This window comes from Opisthocomus hoazin, chromosome 1 (genome assembly GCF_030867145.1).
Source record: "Opisthocomus hoazin isolate bOpiHoa1 chromosome 1, bOpiHoa1.hap1, whole genome shotgun sequence".
NCBI lineage: Eukaryota > Metazoa > Chordata > Aves > Opisthocomiformes > Opisthocomidae > Opisthocomus > Opisthocomus hoazin.
Window position 1 is genome coordinate 10,840,522 of NC_134414.1, and position 17,056 is coordinate 10,857,577.

The 17,056-nt window shown below is 41.4% G+C and overlaps 1 protein-coding gene across 27 annotated transcripts in view; it reads left to right on the forward strand.

Moving 5' to 3' along the window:
* Nucleotides 1-17,056, forward strand: part of DLG2 (discs large MAGUK scaffold protein 2) — a 1,094,951-nt gene that overhangs the window by 974,374 nt on the left and 103,521 nt on the right. The window lies entirely within an intron of this gene.

Consider the following 17,056-nt stretch of genomic DNA (forward strand, 5'->3'; position numbering starts at 1 on the left):
CTCTGGGTGACATCCCATCCTTCTGCTGTGTCAACTGCACCACTCAGCTTGGTGTCATCTGCAAACTTGCTGAGGGTGCACTCGATGTTGCTGTCTAAGTCAATGATGAAAATGTTAAACAGCACCAGTCCCAGTAAGTACCCCCAAGGGACACCACTTTTCACCGCCGTCCATCTGGACATCGAGCCGTTGACCACTACCCTTTGGCTGCGACCTTCCAACCAATTCCTTATCCACCGAACAGTCCACCCATCAAATACATGGCTCTCCAATTTAGAGAGAAGGATGTTGTGAGGGACTGTGTCAAAGGCTTTACAGAAATCCAGATAGCTCACAACCATAGCTCTTCACTTGTCCACTGATCTAGTCACACCATCATAGAAAGTCACTAGGTTGGTCAGGCAGGACCTGCCCTTGGTGAAGGCATGCTGGCTGTCTCAAATCACCTCCCTGTCCTCCATGTGCCTTAGCATAGCTTCTAGGACGATCTGTTCCATGCTCTTCCCAGGCACAGAGGTGAGGCTGACAGGTCAGTAGTTGTCAGGATCCTCCTTCCTAAGCTTTTTAAAAATGGGCACAATGTTTCCCTTCTTCCAGTCACCAGGAACTTCGCCTGACTCCCATGACCTTTCAAATATAATGGAGAGAGGCTTGTCAACGAGATCAGCCAATTCACTCAGGACTCTGCGATGCATCTCGCCAGGTCCCATAGACTTATGCACATTCAGGTTCCTCAGGTGATCATGAACCTGATCTTCCCTTACAGTGGGAGGGGCTTTGCCCCCCTGGTCCCCATCTTGCAGTCCATCAACTGGAGAGGGACGAGGAGAGAGGTTACCAGAGAAGAGTGAGGCAAAACACTTCTTGAGCACCTCAGCCTTCTCCTCATCTGTTGATACTAGCTTGCCATTTTTGTTCATCAGGCTGTACACTTTCTTTAACTTTCTTTTTCTGGCTGACATACCTGTAGAAGCCCTTCTTGTTATTCTTAGCATCCCTTGCCAAGTTCAGCTCCAGCTGTGCCTTGGCCCTCCTGACCTCATCCCTACACAACTGGGCAGTGGCCCTATAGTCTTCCCAAGACACCTGTCCCTGCTTCCACTGCCTGTGCAGTTCCCTCTTGCCCTTTAGTTTCACTAGCAGGTCTTGGCTTAGCCATGCCCATTTCTTCCCTTCCTTGCTTGACTTCTTACACCTGGGGACTGAGAGCTCTTTTGTTCTGTGGAAAGTGTCCTTAAAGATCTGCCAGCTCTGTTCTGCCCCTCTATCCCTGAGGACTGTTCCCCAGCGGGTCCTACTAACTCCTTGAAGAGCTGGAAGTTGGCTTTCCTAAAATATAGGGTCCTGACTTTCCCATATACCTCGCCTTTCCCATATCCCTCAGGTCCGTGAACTCCAGCAATGTGTGATCACTGCAGCCCAGGATGCCTCCACTCTAGACGTCACTGGTGAGGTCACTTGTATGGGTGACCATGAGGTCCAGTATTGCATCCCCTCAGGCAGGGGTGTCAATTACACAGAATCACAGAATCATAGAATCACAGAATGTTACGTGTTGGAAGGGACCTCTGTGGGTCATCTAGTCCAACCCCCCTGCCAAAGCAATTACCTGGCTTAAAAAGTTATCCTCAATGCATTCTAGGAAACTCATGGATTAACTACAACTCACCATTCTAATTTTCCAGCAGAGGTCAGGGTGGTTGAAGTCCCCCAGCAGGATGAGAGACTGAGAATGCAAAGTGTCCTGGAGCTGGAGGAAGAAAGCTTTATCAGTAGGCTCCCCTTGATCAGGCAACCTGTAGTAGACACCCAAAAACCGGGCTATAACTCTATTCCCAACAACAGTGTATCCTCAGATGATAACCAGTGGGGTGACTGGGGCAAAGACACGTAGGCTAGTCTTGCCATAAAACTCAGTGAAACTGAGTTTTCTGAAAGTTTGTGAGGCTACTTTCTCAGGTTATAACAGCAAGGGTCAAGAGAGGGGGATATCTGGGCTTTGATTTGTTATGTTGAGGACGGGAGACAGAAAGGGCTCAGCACAGACAAAAACATTGCTGTTTGGCCTAAAAATATTGGCAAAGGCAAGGAAGGCTGGTCCACCAGGCTCCTCCTGTACTGAGAGAGAAGGTCCTCTAGAGGTTGGTAGCCCTGAACTGAGTTGCAGGTAAGCCTCTCTTTAGGGTACCTAAAAGATTAACTTCAATAGGCTGAAATCAGCCTTCATGAATCCCCTGTCATCTGCTCACCTCAAAATACAGGGCGGGAGGGCAGTGACCAAGCAGGGATCCAAAGTGGGAGTATATTATGAGGATCCAGCTGTTTTCTTTGCATTCTTTTGATAGCATGTCTCTGCAGGAGGATGACCAAGGACTGCAGCTTTAAACTTAACATGCGCTGGTTCCGGATATTCATAAAAAAAATTCATATGGGACTGTAGTCCTTTGAAGAAAGGCAAGATAGGCAAGTTTCAAAAGTTTAGTTTAGCCCAGATTGCAGAAGAAAGAGCCAAAAAGCCCCTTAATTAACCATTCCTAGCATAGCTAGTCACTGTCCAGACAGTGCAAGAATAGTCACAAGATACAAGAAAGCTTAGTTCAAGCTGTGAAGCTTAATTTGCCCTATTACGCTGGCAGGTGATGGCAGTGTTTTTTCAGCCTAACGTTAACAGGGAACAGAAATTGTCTGTCCACTGCAAGACATTATTTTCAGTGGAAGAATAAAAAGCAGCAGGCACAGAAACCAGTTATCTTCTCTCTTCCTGTCCCTTAACACTAAGCCACCCCAGTTTGGCTTGATTTCACCCATGTTCTTTGGTCCTCCAGGTAGTTTTTTTTTATTATTATCTGATCTTGCCTATGACTAAGAAGGGTAGAATGCAAGTCCCTCTGAATTTTCCTACAATCTCTTTCACTTAAGGTTTTCTGCATGAGAGAATTTTATCTTCTTTCCTGTGTGCATGCAGCACCATGCTTTGCCCTAGAAATCAAACATAACCCTCTCAAGATGAAAAGGTAACTCAACTTGGAGAACAGTCTGTGCTGAGACCAGCCAGCCCCTTGAACGGGCTAAAGAAGGTGCCTATATCTTTTAATTTCTATGCCTGGAGCTAGAACCTTGCTTATTCACGTAAAAGTGAGTTTCATAAGAAATATATCCAAAGAAGACAGACAATTATCTTAAGAGTTTTATCACAAATGACAGCCAAGATGGCTTTATGTGACATTCTTGAAGCTTCATTGCCTTTTGTAAGTCAACAGGAAAATACTGTTATTGCACAGAATGCCACTGCAGCCAGACTGGTTTGGGCATCACTGATCTTGTGTGAATTAGCACAAATTAATTTTCACATTAACCTGCTTACAGTCATGAACACTGCACTAGGTACTAGGGGATTCAGTTAATTACAATAATAACACTTTTGTGCTAATTACGGGGACACACCAAAAAGGTTTCTGTAGCAATACTAACACATTTTATAGCATGTAGGCCACTGGCAGTAATGAGCTTCATCTGTCCCAGTTGGAATACAGTAATTTTCTTTAAGGTCTCATTTCTGACACTTGCAGACTTTTTCAAAGGGTTTCCACTCGCAAAACCATCCCTGCTTGCCCGTTTAGGTGCATTACCATTTTTCATAATATTTTGTAATTTTACTATAGTGCTAGTGTTTAAATATTTCCATTTGCCATATTGTTTTCTTGCATTCACTGTGAACTAGGAGGGATGGTCTTAAAAAGCAGCAAAAATCTTCAGATGAGAAATTAGGAAAAAAATGCAGCTGCAGAAAGGAGAGTGAAGCACCAGAACAGACTGTTTGGGGTGGCTGAAGTGTCTCCGTCTCTGAGGATTTTAAGAAGAGATCAGACAGACATCTATAAAAAGATATAATTGTGACTTACAGCCCTTGAGGCCTTTCTGCTCCCTCTCTGGCAACCTCTCTGTCTCCTCATCACTCTGAGAGCTCAGGCTCATGCTCCAGTTGCAAATTTCTGATGCCTGACACCCATGCAAGCATGTGCTGTTTGTCCTTGGAAAATGCTAGGCAGTGCAATTTGATACAATCCTTTATCATTGCGGTCTAAGCTAAATCCTCTCCATTTGCTTCGGAAAGTGCAGTCAGTTGCCCCAGTGCAGATAACATTTCGGAACTTGATCACAAATCCCAGACCATAATGCACTCCCAGACGATCTCGCCCGAGCCTCTTATTTGATCTGAGTGTATCTCTCTCTTGGAAGAATGTGTATAGGAAACTTAAGCCATTCTTTGTTCTCCAAGAAATTTATTAAGTGTTTATGGGTTTTGACCATTCCTGTCCAAACTACCTCTGAAAGCTGTATGGATTTAACATTTTTCAGTGCTGAATGCTGTTTAATCACATAAGTGAAGGGATCATCTTAATCCATTGTGTTTCCTACTTGGATCATTCTGGACAGTCACAAGTAGTGAAGCAGAAATTCAGAGTGCCTTGAAGAAACCAGCCTACCAAGGCTGAGCAAAAGTACAGTGTTAACAAAATATTCCAGACTACCACCATTTTTGTCAACGACCTCTTCAGGAAAAAAAAAGCCAGTCTGCAGATGTCAAATAAATCTTAGGGTAAAGCCATAGATGGCAATCGTGAAAAACCGTCACTGTCTTAAAAATTATGATTTCCCAATGAAAATGGGTCTAAAAGAATTTGCCTTTCAAGGGAGCATATGGTGCTGCAATCCAACTGCTGTCACTAGCTGTTGGCTGGCAACTGTAGGGAAGTCTGCACCAGTAAATAGTTAGCATTTGACACAGCCCTTTTTCTCTCTCTCTGCATTCCATATATATCATATATATATGTACATTCTACATATTTATTTGCATTCAATGGAAAATATATATATATACACACACATTGAATTGACTTTCTGTAAAGTAGTGTAAAACACTGATCAGTACCCACCATGTTAGGATAACAAAGCATTCACTTACTCCAGAGAACAAACAGGTGGTCCTTGGGAAAAGCTGTTGAGGTTGTCATTATTGTTCTGGGATGCTTTTCAGAGTCATGAAAGAGTATAAGAAGCCTGGATATCAGGTGGGAAGTTTTCAGCTCTTCCATTTTCTGTTAATCTGTAAGCCTTGTCCATAACATGGCTCACCAGCATAGCAGGGAGATGGCAGAGGTCTTCTGCTTCCTGTAGGATTGACCTTGATCTTTTCTTTTTTACCTAAGTCCATGTCTCTGGTACACTTGAGTTGAACAAAATCACTGTAGGTACTGATTTGATGAAGACACTGTAGACGGACACCTCGAAGGACCTGGTATTTGGTAATATTCACTGGCGTACATTTTGTCAACTTAACTTTGCATTTTTGGTTTTCACTCAGTCGAAAGGCTGTAATACAATGAAATTGTTTATTTAGTACACAGGACCAGTGATGGGATGGATAATAACTGGAAGATGTTGCTCTGCTGAAGCTAGGCAGATCTGGTTACTCCATCAAAGAATACCAGAGAATTGGCACAGGGAGTAGGAAGGGCCTCTCAAATACCTATCCAATTACGGATAGTGCTTTATCTGGAAAATGACACCTATAGTGTCCATCAGGAAAGGAGAAAAATGAATGATGTTCATTCAACAGATCTGGAGATGCATATGTCTCTCCTCAGTAGTATGTAGAAGCATGCTTTAAACACTTCATAAACAAAATGGGGAAGTAAATCCAAAATGGCATTAAAAAAAGTAGTATAGTCTGGCAAATTTTCTTGATATCAGTCTTTGATAATACATTTAATTTTTAAAAAGAAGAAAATGATTGATGCAGTATGTCTGATTTTTTCAGTGACTCATTTGATATTACATGATATAGGACACTGCTATTTCAACCAGTAAAGCCATAGCTTAAACAAACATAGTAAAAAGAATAAAAAAGCCAACTGAAGAAAAGGCAAGCATACCGGAAAAGATTTCAACAAAGATTGGATTTTTTATTTAGCAAAATGGAGATTGATAGGTGAAATGATGTGTTCTCTGTAAATCTGTCATGGGAATAAATATACAATGGAAAAGAGCAATTTACAAAAAGGAACTGAGTTGGTGCAAAAGCCAGTGAGTAGGCTTCAGCTGCATTGAGTTAGAAGAATGAGTCTAACCGTTTGACGACTGGATTCTGTATGTGGTCTTCCAACAGTTATGAAATGTCAGAATTGAACTTATTGTAAGAAAGTATTTGAACAGTTTATGCACAGGATTTTAGGTTTTGATTTTCTGTAAAAAGCAGGAATTGGACTTAAGATCTTTTCCAGCTATGTGTTTTATACCATAAAGGTGGGCTTCTGTAGCTCTGTGAACGATGAGGTCAAGAGTATCAGCAGAAATTGCAAGGCATTTGTTGGCATTACATTGATTTTTCAGACATTATTCCAATTTTACGTGATTTGATGCTCAAGTTAATCAACATTTCAGAGCATCCAGACCATCAACTATAGCCTACGTGTCTAATTAGTGACCAACAGCACAACATACATGTTTGCAACCTAGATATCTCATTGCACAGTACTCAAAATATTCCTTATAATAAGCTAAGAGGCCTGCAGGGAGCATGACTTATCCTGAGGTAATATATGTATTTGTCTTGTTTAAATTCATTCAAGCTTGTAATGTGCTCAACCATTCCCTATTACCTGTTTGGATTCGAAACAGTAATCCCCCTTAATCAGGAAGCTCTAGCAAACTAATATAATTCTGCAGCTGCTCTTAATATTACCCCTTAGAAAAGATCAATACACATGGGGGAATATTTTTATCCATTTCATTCCTTTCTGCATACTTCTTATTTGTTCAGGACAGTTGGGATTCTTTTTTTAAATGAATTTTAATGATAAAAATGGATAGTTTTATTTCTAGTCTTTGCTTAGTTCTGCTTTTTAATTCAATAGAGTGTCCCGGACAGCCTCAGGAGATGGCTGAAGATACCTTTGTCTGGAAGAACAGCACAGCTGTGTATAGGAAAGTGAAGGTTACAGGGGGAGGCAGTTTTACTTAACAGATTTTGAGGTCAAGGAGTGAATCATTTATTAATGGCATCATTCAATGTTAGTAAATGGTATTAATCATAATAGCAAAACAGTTCAACTCAGTGAGGTATACCCATGTTTATTTTCATACACTTTTGCCAAGATTCTGGTTGTACGACTGATTGTTCTTGTGATCTCTGTGCTTTTGCTAGTCTGTAAGGCTATCCTGTTATATGAATAATTACATCAGGTAGCATTGGTATTCTTGCTACTACGTAATTTTCTCCTTTGGCTTACAATTTTTCAATGATTTGTGGACTGTGGTTTGAGGGTTTTTTTACTGTAGGCTACAGCTTTCATGTTGGTTTCAAAATTCATAAAATCACATTAGTTTTTCCATGACTCTATTTTCAAGACGAATCTTCTTTTCCTAAGTCTTTTTCAGGAACCCCTTCTTTATCTCTCCCTACTTTGAGTAGATCGGAATTTCATGAACCATAAGTACAAAACTAGCATATGATGTCTTAGCTGTGAATTTTTTCATGTAAGTTTTCATAAAAGTTTACTTGGGAGTTTTCAGCCCTGATTTAGCAGTGTATTCTTCTTCATTTTCATCTGAAAACCAAGAAGGTCAGACTGGTCTACATTTCCAGTTTTATTTCAGAAACAGTCTTGCATGACCTAGGCAGGTCATGTGTCTCCTTAGTCACATTAAGATGTTATTGATTCTGGAGATGATGAAGTAGGATTGTACCCTTTTTCTTTTCCCAATATGGTTTAGCACAAGGTGGCATCTTCTGCATATAACAGTCCTGGGAAAGAAACCATCTGCCTCCATCTGCTCCTAACTCCATATCACTGTACCCTGCCCTCTTCACATTTGCAGGCAGTTTCATGTCTGAGTGCTTTCCCATCTGCATCAATCAGACTCATCCAGGTTAGCATGAATAGACTAAACAGGCTAACTCAGTTCATTCTTACTGAACCTTGCTTGGGAAAACTCACATAAGCCTTTACCATCCGAGTCTTGAAAAGAGGAGTATCTACCCAATGTAGACACAGGATTAGTCAAGACCACCAAAATGGCTCCCTGTGTTGCAATGGCCAAGATACTCTAGAAGCGGTCAGCTCTGTATTTTGTTGCCTCATGTCAATTCACGTCTTTAAGAGCTGGAAGCAGGCTAAGCCAGCATCACGATTAAGAAGATATGGCTAATCAGTATAATATGCTCAAATCCCAAAAAGCAGAACTACTCTCGGTAAAAAGCAGAAGCAATAAAAAGCAACAAAGCAAAAAGAATAAATACCAATTGCCTCAGGACAATGATTTCGAATGTGGGATTGTGGCAATTGAATAAATGCCTGAAAATAAGATCGTCTATCACTAGCCTGAAGCAACAAAACAGCTAAATGAATTAGCTTAGCTATTAATAGAAAGTAAGTTTTGTTTCTTTGCAATGTCCCACATAAATATTTGTTGAAGAAAGAGGATTCCAACACACGGAAGCTTTTTTTTTTCACCTTGACAGAGTCATTTTGTGCCTAAAACACCAGACATCTTGAAAGGTTTCTGCACTGTACTAAACAGTAACTCCTACAAAGGTATCAAGGTTAATGAGACATATGCTGCTGTGCTGGGCAAGCGTGGCTGTGCAAGTTGGATGCCTGGGGTAAAGTGACGTGCCCAGCTTCTCCAAGATTTCACACTGTGCTACTGAGGCAGACCATGTACAGCTGTTTCAGGTCTGACTCTCTGCTCTTTATTTGCCTTGCTCCTCCTTGGACATGCGTACACACAACTTTGTCCAAGATGGTAGCTCAGTGTGAGCCCCAGGGAATTTGAAAAAGTGCCACAAATGGTCTTGTTTAGTTCCGGGGTGCATCAATTCAAATAAAGAGGGGAGATAAATTTTCGAGAACACAGTAAAATTCTGTGCAGGAAAAAGGTTCCTGAAATCTTGGGAGGGAAGGAGGGGTTGTTTTTGAAAGGTATTGAGTTGCTTGCAGTTTTCTTCAATGGCTGGAAGAAGCTGCAAGAAATTCCCAGCTGCGAAAGTCCAGGATGACACTGTGTAAGCCAAGGACAGGCTTTAAGGGAACAGGTAGAATGACACCTCAGTGGGATACAAAGTCCTTGTCACTCACTAATAGCATGATTTAATTTAGTACATCTCTTTCATTATGAGGTATGAAGTATCTGAAACTAAAGCTACCAGAGACTAATCTGGATTGGAATTATATTCCTCGTGACTAAGAATAGAGCACAGTATTAGTCTCTTGAACATATTGTGGGAGGAAGATATCTTTTCAGGTGTATTTATATTCACAACTAACACAATATGAGGTCTGTATTTAATGGTGCAACAGATGGAAGAAGCATTATCTTCAGTAATATAGCAAATGAAAATCAAGTTAGTAGTGACGTTTAGGCAGTGAGGCAAGCTACAGAACAAACATACAAGGTGAAATTTTAATTAGAAGGCAGGCTTAAGTGTAAATATCTGTATATTGGTAAAGGAAGAAACCAACCAATTTCAAAGAGCAAAGACATTAATGGCGCTATTGTGCTGAAGTTTTAAAGGCCAAAACAATAAGTAAAATCAGTAAATATGCCTGTGTCATTATTTTTTAAAGGTTCTTGAAAAGGTGTGTTGAAAGTATTCCAATAAAAACAAGCAGATATATTCTAACCAATAAAAAGTAATAAAATGCAAATGTATCTTCCCTTCTCCCATATTGAAATCTGTGTTTTTCATTTCCTTTGAATGAGCTCAGGGGATTTCTATGACTGATAAGAAGTAGCAGCATAACTTGTTCTGTTGCTCAGTGCATCATGAATGGAGCAATGCCTTATGAGCAACACTTTCTCCACTAAATCATGCACACTTTTGCATTGCCTATTGATGGCAACAGAATTGTGTGTATTTTTTCCTGTCAAGTGATGAATTTAGCTGATTATTAAATCTAATTGATCTTTCAGACTTACTAAAAGCATAGCATTTGCCATACAATATGAGATCTAAAGTCAGCCATGTCCAGAACTGTGTCCCTGGCAGTGCCCAACACCAGATATGGAGGAGGAAGGTACAGGAATCACAGAGTCATAGAATCTTAGAATAGTTTCAGCTGGAAAGAATCTTTAAAGTTCACCTAGTCCAACCTCCCTGCAATGAGCAGGGACATCTTCAACTCGATCAGGTTGCTCAGAGCCCCAGCCAACCTCACTTTGAACACTTCCAGGGATGGAGCTCCCACCTCCCCTCTGGGCAACCTGTTCCAGTGTTTCACCACACTCATTGTAAAAAATATCTTCCTTGTACCTAGTCTGAAACTACCCTCTTTCAGTTTAGAACCATTACCCCTTGTCCTATCGCAACAGGCCCTGCTAAAAAATCTGTCCCCGCCTTTCTTATGAGCCCTCTTTAAGTACTGAAAGGCCACAATAATGTCTCCCCACCGCCTTCTCTTCTCCAGGCTGAATAGCCCCAATTGTCTCAGCCTTTCTTCACAGGAAAGGTGTTCTGTACCTAAATATACTGTGTTTGCTTATTCATTTCTTCAAGAATTACCACAAAACAACAAAGGTTTTTCACCATCATTAACCTGCTGTGTAATTGCTTGCAACTTCAAGCAGCTGTAGATTGACCTCCTAATCATCTAAAAACAGCGGTCAGCGTAATTTTAGCAAAAATTGAATAAAAAAGTCATAAACATAAGACATAAAATACTAACCAAAAGTATTAGCAGTTCACATCTTTTTGCACATGCTTTCACTTTTTATGTGTATTATAGTAGTTTCAAAGGCTTTCAGAGCTGTGGGATGCCAGCCATCTGGCAGGCATAGCCAAAGACACAGTGTTAATCTAGCATCCATATCTCTGCCTTAGGTGCTGGGATTTACTCTTTATGACTCACCCAGGTTCACACTGCAAATCTGTGGAAAAGCAAGAATAGCAGCCAGTCCTCTGAAGTCTTGATGCTGGTCTGCTCACCTTCATCTCACCTCCGTGTGTAAAACTGGTGACTGGACAGCACTGTGGGCAAAGGGCGGATATGGGAAATATTCACTGTAGGAAGTAATGCATCCTTCTATTGTTTTAAATCCTAAACAATTCAGCTAAGGCATCTGCTAAGAGGAGGTAGAGGTAAAAAAAAAAAAGATTTACATACATAGTATAAGTAATGTTACCATAATAGTAGTATCATGCACATTGCTATCTCAGATGTCCGAGGAAAGAAGTTCATGACTTGCCGTAGTGCTGTACAATTTGAGTTCCCATAAACAGAACAAAATCTCAGAAGATTTAAGCTGTCCTGGATCGACTGAAATTATGTCAAATTGATACTGATGCAGAAGATGGTCTGGCAGCTATCCCTTTATTATAGCGTCCAGAGTTCTCCAACATACCTTTCTGAGGTGACAAAATTCTGTCTCTAACTAATACCTTCTTAGCTTTTTGTTGTATTTTGTTTTTAAGCAGTGTAGTCTGTTAAAATTGCACAGTTCGAGTTTTACTTCCCTTTCACCCCCTGACAGAGTCCAAAAGATATATGCTGCGTTTTCCTCCTGCCTGCGTTATAGCCATCATTACTTCTCCATTTGCTGAAGTGGGTTAGAGATGCATTATTTTAGAAGCACAAAAGCAGCAATTAGGCTACCTATTATCATCTAGAAGCAAACAATGATGATCCTGAATTACACAAGAAAGCAAATTTTGATACCTGATGACAGAAAGAATTGCTATATCTTGAAAGGTGCCAGCACTAAAAGCATTCAACTAATAAAGACTTGGACTGTGATGCTGAACTATTATTTTCACTATTGTATAATACATCAGCATTTGAGTTGCTTAACTGTACGTTACTTGTAGGATCAGGGCTTTTTTGTTGTCATGTTCTCTAAATTCCATCAAAGTTACAATCTTTATTATAAACTTAGAAGTGCAAAATAACTGTAATATAGCTTTGTAAAATTCTGCAACGATTTCTCATAGAAGAGCTGCAGCATAATTATTAATCTATCACAGCTATTCTTTATTTATATGACCAAAGAGTAGCACCAAGCCATCAGATATAACATCTCTGTCTTAGCTATTTTTCGATTTAGAAATTACTTGATTTTCACTATAATTTTCTAAAACTTTCTTGAGGTTTGGTTGCTTGCATGAATTTTTAGCCTCTCAAAATGGATCTGAGACTTCCAAGAGCTTCCTTGTGTGCTCAAGTATCATAGCCTTTTAGGCCATTTCACAGAATCACAGAATCACAGATTCACAGAATCACAGAATGGTAGGGGTTGGAAGGGACCTCTGTGGGTCATCTAGTCCAACCCTCCTGCCAAAGCAGGGTCACCTACAGCAAGCTGCACAGGACTGCGTCCAGGCGGGTCTTGAATATCTCCAGAGAAGGAGAGTCCACAACCTCCCTGGGCAGCCTGTTCCAGTGCTCCGTCACCCTCAGAGGGAAGAAGTTCTTCCTCATGTTCAGACAGAACTTCCTGTGCCTCAGTTTGTGCCCGTTGCCCCTTGTCCTGTCGCTGGGCACTACTGAAAAGAGTTTGGCCCCCTCCTCTTGACACCCACCCTTCAGATATTTGTAAGTATATATTAGGTCCCCTCTCAGCCTTCTCTTCTTCAGGCTGAACAAGCCCAGGTCCCTCAGCCTCTCCTCGTAGGAGAGATGTTCCAGTCCCCTCACCATCCTCATAGCCCACACATTTCTGAAGTGACTTGGAGAATTTGTACCTAAACGTTGAATACACTGCTTATTTTCATTGAAAAAGTCCTTGCTCTCTATATATGAAAGGACTTAAGTCACCGCAGCACTCATCCCAACTATCCATAATGTCTAGGCATCCACCTTGGATCTCCCAAACTCATGGCATTTTCCTACACAACATGTGGGAAGACTTAAGTGTTGAGTTATAGGACTCAGAGGAGCTTGTATGCCAAGTCAGATCATGGGCCATCAAAGCTAGTTGATAGGAAGCTCAAAAGGGGGGGGGGGGGGGGGGGGTTGTTAAAACAACTACTCCTGACCATGTTGGGACCAACCTGTGCAGTGGTAGAAGGGGTGGCAGGATTTTAGATACCTAAATCACTTCAGTAGTAAAAATGCAGATGTCTGCATACCCTCAGATGCCAAAGTGGATGAGGCAGGCTTTGTAGTTCATAGTTTTGATCTTGCCCAGCTAAATTTGAAGTTTCAGTTTAAGTGCATTGCTATCAGGGTTTGGGGTTTTGGATGAGTTTTTAGTGGGGCTGGCCATGTACCTTGCTTTTATTTCTCAGTATATGAATGAAGGAGAAGGTTCAAAGCTTTTGAAGATTACTCGAAAAGGTCTACCCAGTCCTTTCAACAAGTGCAAGTGCCTTGGAAAGCCAAATGATTGCAGTAATATTCAAAGGTTAGAATATATGTGAGTCCCAGATATAGCACTTGGCAAGCTGTTGGAATGAGGTAGAAGGAAAAAAACCAGCTCCCTGTCTGCATATTCAGGCCAGTGAGTCATGTATGGAGCAGGTAGACGTCAGTGTCTGTATTTGACAAATTCACTCGGTTTTGGCCTTGGTTGGGCTCGGGGACAATTCACACTGTAGAAATTGAGGCTGACTCTTCTCTCTCTCCTGACTGCCCAGAGAGCTGAGCAGAGCCAATTTTAGGAAATAGACCCCTGGAAAAATGGGCACTTGCTTGGGACAACATTGCTGGGGCTGGCAGCCCACGCAGAGCCCAACATGTCAATGCCAGAGCCCTGCAAATGGGCTTGCTGTCCCTGCGGGCAGGCCATTCCTAGCTGCAGCAATCTCCTCTCCCACACCCAACGGCACTAGCTCCGCATCTCCAGGGCTAGCGAGTTGTATTTCAGGATGGCTAAATACATCTCTGCCTACACCGTGGTGAGCCCTGAGCCAGCTTTGAAGCAGAGTATGAACAAACACCTCCCTCCATCTCATCTGCCCTGGTTTTTACAGCATTTCCAGAGCCACAGACCAGTACAATTATATCATCTGGTCTGACCCCAGGAATGGTATGCGTTACAGTTTGCTGACCCATTCGGCCTTTCAGTCTAGTGCAGAACTTCATCAGTTTCTTCAGCTACCAGAGTTCGTTTGTTAGATCGTTAGTGAATCAGGCAACATGTAGGACCTTTGCAGACGGATTTTGGTAAGTCAAATTTGGTAAATTTTGCTAATGGCGCACTCCGGCAGCAGTACGTTCTTTGTTCTTCCTTTCTTTAAAGGGCACGAAATCAGTGAATCAGCTTTAGCTGTATTTCTTGTCAGCATGTCACAACCTCAGTGTCCTTTTAATTGCGTAGGAGCCTTGAAAGTGTGTTATTTAGATTTAGTGCTGATTTTGAAGGAAGCACGAAGTGTTTTTCTGGACTTTAGCACTGACACTTATTTGCACCTAGCAAATGCAAACCTATTAGGAAACAGCTCCTCTGGAATGACCCCTTATATAAAGAAGTGTTAAGAAAAAAGGACTTTTTTCCCAGCAGGCAAGACTACCATAGCAGTTCTGATTGCAGAAATGGAGCATCACTCTTTCTTCTTCTGTTCACAGTTCAAATGCAGCTGTCGCTGTAATATCCAAGCATCAGTAGGAGAACTAGGAGGACTGAGATTAAAGAAGCTGGACTGAGCTGGATTAAATACTACCTGAATAGATGGCCTTGCAATTTGTAATCCAGGCATTTGTCAGGAGAAAGGCACTGATGTACATTTCAGATTTTTTTGATGCAAAAGTATGAAGAAGATATTGTGGGAAAATATAGGCCCATTAATTTGGGTATTTGCAAATTATCTGTGCATTTCAATCCAAAAACATCTCAGCAACACAAACAGATCTATCATTAGTACTTCAGTATTTTTTAATCTCAAGCAGGGAGCAGTAGCTTGAACCCTGAAGTTTCATCACAAAATTCTTAAGATGTGCTGTGGTTTCAAAATGTCTTCTGGAAACAGACAGATTATTAAATTCAGAATAAATTTACAGCCAGTTAAAATCAGTTAAATTCCAAGTGCGCTTTGAAGTCAGAACACAAGTTATAACTTCATCATCTGACCAAACTGTAGTCATCCGAGTGTCTCATGAGCTGATGTTCAAGTTGCAAATGGCTGGATGCTGTGCTACAGAGACTCATATTTTCAGTCCTCTCTTCTCACTCTCCAGATCGGTGTCTAAATCTGGGAGTTACTCCCACACCTCAAATACAGAGTCTGCCTGGGATATGGCTGATTATTAAAGGGAAAGCTGCCATTACAGCACGACAGTAAATCATTCATCTTTGGCCTCACCCAGATGTAAAACACCAAAGAAGCTGAATTACACTTTATGTTTACTGCCTTCTTCAGTGTGTCGACCACACATAAAAAAGACCTAGTAACAACCCTTAAAATCATAGTATTCTGTCTGTATGCAGAAGACTGACACTGTGTGAAGAGAAAGGCAAGATTTTTGTTTCTAAGATCCCCTTTCCTATTTGCCAGGAAGAAATGTTAAATCTGTTATAATGAAATACAAGTTAAACAAAGCCCTGCTCGAGAGATGATTATTTACTAAATAAATTCTAGAGCGGGGGAATAGAACAAATATGACTCACATAGAGCAAACTTAAATCCTACACTGGGATAAACACTTCAAAGCTAAACTCTATTTTAAAAAACAACACAGGTTTGTAGGAGCCTTGGTTCCTCAAAGGATTTGGGATTTTAAATTACTGAGAAGTTTAAAGATGTACTCTAGGTGAAAGAAATGAGCAAGAAACAAGCTACAGAGCAAATCTGAAAGACAGTCTGCATGTAGGAGTGTCTCTTCTCCTGATATGCAGAATTTCAGCTGCATTCGGTGAAGTCATAGGCATGTGGGAAGACTGAAGAGTCTTATACCACAGCAGTGGTTCCCAGCTGGCTGGCAAAGTAGCCACCATCACTTAACAAACTCAGTAGGTAATGCCAAAGAAGCTCAATGGTAAGGGAGTTAAAATGCATCAAGGAAGAAGATGAAGAACATGAAGAAGAAGAAGAAGGGAAAAATCCAAACATAAAAGCCTAAATCAAACCACCCTGCTAAGCCAGCTTGAAGGTAGCTAATGTCTATGCAAGATGGGGGATCTTGGAAAGGTCAGATGTTATTATCTAATGAAAAGTTAAAGGGCACTGAATAAAATGAATTAGTTGTTGTTGCAAAGCATCTAGACATTCTGGGAACTGAGCCAGTGTGAACAGCGAATCATCAAACAAAAATAATTCTGAGATTTCTGTGAGGAGAAAATGAGAGTATTGCTGTTTTACAGCATTCTCACATAGCTCATACAGCAACAAACAGGGAGCAGACCAATAGGTTGTAACTGCACAGTAAAGATTTCTTTGCTTAAAGTGAGAGGTGGCGTGATCTGGTGGGGTGTAGCTCCGTCCTGTAAGGGAGGAAACCTTGTGTGCTGATTTCACTTCTGCTCCAGACTTGCTGTGGTGAAATGTAGACCCTCATTTCGAAGCAGGCAATGAAAGAAAACATTAAGGTGCAGGGAACATCTCATTCTCTTTGCTGGCATCAGTCTGCAACATCTCACTCTTCAAAGTGCCACTGACTCACTGAAATGGATTTTGTACACCCCCTCACGTTAGTCTTCTAGCTCGCGTTGCTAGATTTCCCGGATTTAGGCTGAATTATGACTCTCTGTGTTACTGGAGCATTGCCTGTAGGTTTTCAGTTTTAAGGAACTAGAGTTTGTCTCCAAAACTTCAACTTTTCCTCTTGCAACCCAAAACTTCACCCATTAGGTCACACAATGAGCAAGGGGAACATGTCAGCAGGAGGGACTGCTGACCAGGCTGTAGGAGGGATTTGTCCTTTCAGAAAGGAGCCTCACCAAATAATACACTTCTAGCTGAATCCTTGCTCCAGTGCTGGCCCTGTGTTGCTGGTCAGCAGGTTGCAAAGTTTTACAGAGCTACCAGCAGAACTATGGAGGAGAACATGGTCTGGAAACTGGCTTCGTGCCATTCTTATGCAGCTTAAACAGGTCTGGAGTTTCTGGGATCACCCACCCTAAG